Raw genomic sequence first — 5,438 nt, 5'->3', positions numbered from 1 at the left:
GCATGCGTCCGCTACGACTGGGATCCCTGCGCGCGCTAATGCTCAGCGATTGGTGCGCGTGGCACATGTCTTGGCCAATCATTATCCAGTCTCCTTCATCCCGCAGCACTGAACTGATCATTGCTGGCTAGAGGGACTGTATTCAAAATAACCAAACCGTGTTAGAATTTTGTATAGCTTACGCAACATTGGTTGAGAGCCAATAGCAATCGACCCAACAGTCTGCGCATGTTTGCGGGCGTGCAGTTTAGATACTAGAGGGTTTTAGGTCTTGAGAAGGGAAGGGTTGTGAAATGCACCCATTGATCTTCAAGGTGGTCATTTCATTTCAATATCATGCAAGTTTGGAACACCCGCTTTAGCGTTTGTTGGAAAGTTTGAGTTTCGCGTTCATGCGTGTGCTGAAAGTGATTCGGAAAAGTAATCCTTCCGGCATGATGCGAGATCAGATTGCATACATCTTCCCGGGTAATCCGTATCGGAAAACTTCTGATGCCCCTCTTAACTCTGAAGGCAGCTGCTGTCGCCTTTTGTTTGGCCACACTCTCGAATATTTCCATTCCATCTAGCTGACAGTTTGCATACACGCGTCACCGTTTTCAAGAAACCCGTGTCAGTACAAAAGTCGCCATTATTGAATACGAAGCATGCTACAGTGATACCCACTGCTGTTGCACTAAGTGATGAGCCACAGCTGTTTTAACCATGTGTATGACTCTGCGACGCACTAACCAGCATATTGAACTCACTTTATGGGAAAGAACGGCTTAGAAGCACTAGAAAAGGCTTATTGAAAACCTTCATTGTAATGCGATTCAGCACATAAATCCCCTGGGGCATTCCCATGGTCACGTGGCCGTGGGATTGGTAGACCTGGCCCGACTAGGCTCCGAACCCCCTCTGTTCCCGTCCAGCTTGTAAAGTTCAGAGTGCCTCGATGCTGGACACAGTGGTGGAGGAATAGCACGAACCAACATCAACACTCTTGCCACCGACGTGACCGAGTGTTACCAGGCTGCTCTCTCGTGCCGTATTGCTCCCACCGTACGTTGTACGGACCCCGCCCCTGCTGTACAGACCCACCTCTCGTTGCACGGACCCCAGCGCCTGCTGTGCGGATCCCGCCGCCGCTGTTACGATCCGGTGGGCGACAATGCGGAAGTTTGTTACGGTTCTGGTCTGGATTTAAATCTGAATCTTGCCATTCCAAGTAAGGCTGCATCCACGGCTGCGTTTGACCAGCTGAGAGACGGCGAAAGAAGGAAACTCACCTCTCACATGACCCTCCGGTCGGAAACTTGATTCAGGTCATATTCAGCAAAAGCCCGCAGAAACAAATCAAAAAGTCTGTGAAAGAAATGTAACAGGTTACCCATGGACAGGCCTCCGATCGCAATGTGGTGACTTCGATGGGAGCAGCGGACAAAAGATGTGCAGGCCGCCAGCATTTTTAGTTGACGGATAGTCCATTACTGATGCCCATGGCTAAAGGAAGACCACTAGGTGGTGGCTCCCCAAATTGTATTGGGAATAAACCAAGATTGGTCTGCCGTGTATTGCGGTAAAGTGAGTGATTCGCGGCAGGACATCAAGGGGAGGGAATCATAAGACGTGGGGACATGAAGCATCGGAGAGGCGGCATGTCGTGTCGTGTTCCGTTGTTACTAGTCGCGTCTGTATGTGTGCCTCACGCGTAGGTCAGTGGTGTCACGTGCTGCCAACTGTATTTTCTTCTTTTTCGCGCTCACCTCTGGATGTTGAGCTTCTCGTGCCACTTTCAGTCAGCATGATAAGCGACCGGGACTCAACCGTGCGCGTTGTTAGCTGAATGTAATGCATCGGTGTGAGAAAGGCCAGAAAACAAACACTCTTCGTGAGCCGGAAGAGCTGTGGGACGCAGCAAGCTCTTGCTGCAGGCTAATACGGGACTCTAGCAGATGCAAGCTCAGATGCACAGTGTGATTATTCATTTTGGCGCGATCAAGATTTTGACTCTAGTGTGCTTTTTGGTAACCCTTATAAGCGTCGTGTTCCTTTACGGGTGTGGCATAATGAGTGTATACGCTGGCAACACAAATTTGCACGGCAAACCACGCATGAAGAGGATGGCCCGAAGCCCGCACGCCCGTAGCCCGCTCTTTAGTACCCTCGTAGTCCGCTGGGCGGAAAGTGGAGATGGACCCGCGCACCTAGAAATCGGCTGGGAATAGTGAGTTAATATATTTGTAGGTTTCCTCTTATTTTGACAATGATATCATAGTGTTGCGTATGTTCACCTGGAATGCAAAATCAGGATAACGGGGTCAATTTGGGCTGTTTGGATAAACTTTCCTGTCAAGGCGTGTGCGGAGTTTTCGAATGTGAGGAGGATGCGGCCTATTCAAAATATAAAAATGGCACTCTAGGCGCCACCCAGTGTTCTTATTCGACTAACCGGTCCTGAGGTTCCACCAAGTATGTTCTTTTGAGCTGTGTTTCAAGGATGAGACAATCCTTTTCGGGATGCTGGAAAGCCTCTTAAGTGGCTGACCACATTTTGGAACGTGCCTTTGCTTTCCTAGTTCAAAATATCCCGACCCTATCCAGGACTCATGTCCTAGAACGTTACCCACGACGGGTCTGAGAACCGCCCTGACACACGAATGAGCCTGTCCCTTCGTGGGTCTGTTTCAGTTCAGATTCCAGCCCGCTGGTCTATACAAGATATTTGCCGCGGCAACGTTACGAACAGCGGTTGTGAGTGAACCGAGAGACGTTCGGCAACGACTGAATGGCACGTGCAACATACTCTTCACGGGTGGAGATCGAAGGCAGTGATTTTTTAATGTAAAGTAGTGACTCGATGAACACTAATGGAAATACATTACAGCCGTGGTGGGGAATTTGGTTAAATATTGTATAGTCGAAATATTCATATCAAATTTTATGAAGCAATTTTTGAAAAATCCAACAACAGCAATTTGCATAAGCATCGGTGGTTCAGTGGTAGAATGCTCGCCTGCCACGCGGGCGGCCCGGGTTCGATTCCCGGCCGATGCATTTTGACCCATGATAGAGGGACATGCAGGGACATAGCTTTCTGTCTCAGAATGGAAATACACATGGACACGCTTCGAAACATCATCAACATAATTACCTGTTTGAAAGCAACGACTCGTGACATGGGAGCAGTCAACTGTTCACGAGAACACATCCATTTCTTGCTTTTGATTTGCTTCAAGTGAACCTTTTCAAGTCAAGTTCCTCAACGATTGCGAAATTCTGCTTACGCTCCTGCACAGAAACATATCCTGATGAGCCGATGCGAGTGATGTGATGGCTGGATTACTCTCAGAAAAGTTTACAATTGGGTGAACGGCTCACTTAACCACGAAACTGAGAGAGTTATCTAGTTTAAAGAATGTTAACAGCTTAAGACGCATAGAAGTGGGCTTGGAAGTGTCGTAAAAATCTGGATGGCATAACTACTCTGGCTTTGCCATAGATACCTATGTAAGCAAGGGAAGTTTGCGGTAATTGTAAAGGTGCATTTGTGTGACCGGAAAGATCCGATCTCTGACAAATTATGCGTGTTAAAGACAGATGATAATGTGAGGATAAACAGATGCTGGCATGATGGGTGATGCTTGAACGAAACTGCATTTCCCTACGCCGTAATAAGGCATTGTTCAACAGCGCATCGATCAACAACCAAAACGAAGCAAGTGTCTGGGAAGCGAGGGAGGGTGACGCGTGGCAAACTAATCACATTGCTTTCCTGTCCTTCCCCGCCCCCCCCCCAAAAAAAAAAATGCAGAAGAACATCCGCAGTAGGAAACGCTGAGTAATTGCTGTGAGGATCTTCCGCTTCTTCTCAGATGCTCAAAACCGAATATGAACGTAATGACCCTGCACAAAAGAACCGAGGGACAAGTCACGCCTGCTTCAAAAAATCTTCAGAGGATTTGTCGTCCCCGGAAGCAGTTTGAGCCAAGGCCGAAATATCTCAGGGAATTAGGATATATCCTCTTCCCATTGGATGTCACAGTCGCGATGTCACGTTCATCATGCGCGAAGATAAATACGTTTACATTGATTACCCGCTGGATTCGCGGTATTTGGAGGTGGCCTCTTTTGCCGCACGGGTCTGCTGTGACTTGGTGACCGCGCGGGTTTACCGCGACTTGGTGACCGTGCGGGTTTGCTGCGACTTGGTGACCGTGTGGCTTTGCTGCTGGGAACTGGTTATCTGTGGGTGGTGTGGCGGGTGCTGTGTGTTTTGGCGGGCAACTTAGTCAGTACCGGGTTTGTGCTGTAACTTGGGTGACCGCGCGGTCTGCTGCAACGTGGTGACCACCGCGGGTCTGTAGCAGCCTGATGACGCGTGGGTTCGCTGCGGACTTGGTGGCCAGGCAGGTTTTGCTGCGACTTGGTGAACGCGCAGGTTTGATGCAACTTGGTAATCGAGCAGGTCCGCTGCAACTTAGTCATTACGCGTTGTTGAAGTTCTCGGACATGAGTCCTGGATGAGGTCGGGATATTTTGAACTAGGAAAGCAAAGGCACGTCCCAAATGTGGTCATTCACTTAAGAAGCTATCAGTCTCCCGAAAAAGATTGTCCCATTCTTGAAGCACAGTTCAAGAACATACTCTGGTGAAACCTTAGGACCGCTTACTCTAATAATGACACTGGGTAGTGCCTAGGGTTGCCATTTTTAGATTTTGAATAGCCGCACCCGCCTCGCATTCGAAAACCCGCACACACCCTGAAAGGAGAGTTTATCAAAACAGCCCAAATTGACCCCGTTGTCCTTATGTTGCATTCCATGTGAACATACGCAACACCAGGACATTATTGTCAAAATAAGATGAAATCTACAAGTATATTAATGGACTATTCCCAGTCGTTCTCTAGGTGCATAGGTCCTCCTCGCTTTTCGCCTAGCGGACAACGAGCGTACTAAAGAACGGGCTACCGGCGTGCGGGCTTCGGGCCATCCTCTCCATGCATGGTTTGCCGTGCAAAGTTGTGTTGCCAGCTTATGCACTCATTAAACCACAGCCGGAAAAGAACGCGACGCTTAAAAGGGTTACAAAAAGCACGCTAGAGTCAAAATCTCGATCGCGCCAAAATAAATAATCAGACTGCACCTGAGCTTGCATCTGCTGGAATCCCGTTAGCCTGCATCAGGAGCTTGCCGAGTCCCACAGCTCCTCTGGTTCGCGAAGAGTGTTTGTTTTGTGACCTTTCTCGCACCGATGCATTACATTCAGCTGACAACGAGCACGATTGAGCCTCGGTCGTTTATCATGCTGACTGAAAATGGCACGAGAAGCTCAACATCCAGAGGTGGGAACAACAAAGAACATACAGTTGGCAGCACGTGACACCACTGACCTACACGTGAGACACACATACAGACGCGACTGGTAACAACGGGACACGACGCCACATGCCG

General features: G+C 48.9%; 1 non-coding gene across 1 annotated transcript; it reads left to right on the top strand.

Moving 5' to 3' along the window:
* Positions 1-2,968: 2,968 nt before the first annotated feature.
* Positions 2,969-3,039, top strand: TRNAG-GCC (transfer RNA glycine (anticodon GCC)). Its single transcript has one exon. It is a non-coding gene; the product is annotated as a tRNA-Gly (tRNA).
* The last annotated feature ends 2,399 nt before the right edge of the window (positions 3,040-5,438 follow it).

The sequence above is a fragment of the Pollicipes pollicipes genome, unplaced genomic scaffold, assembly GCF_011947565.3.
Source record: "Pollicipes pollicipes isolate AB1234 unplaced genomic scaffold, Ppol_2.1 Scaffold_5282;HRSCAF=6240_pilon_pilon_pilon, whole genome shotgun sequence".
Lineage (NCBI taxonomy): Eukaryota > Metazoa > Arthropoda > Thecostraca > Pollicipedomorpha > Pollicipedidae > Pollicipes > Pollicipes pollicipes.
This window is presented reverse-complemented; position numbering and strand designations above follow the sequence as displayed.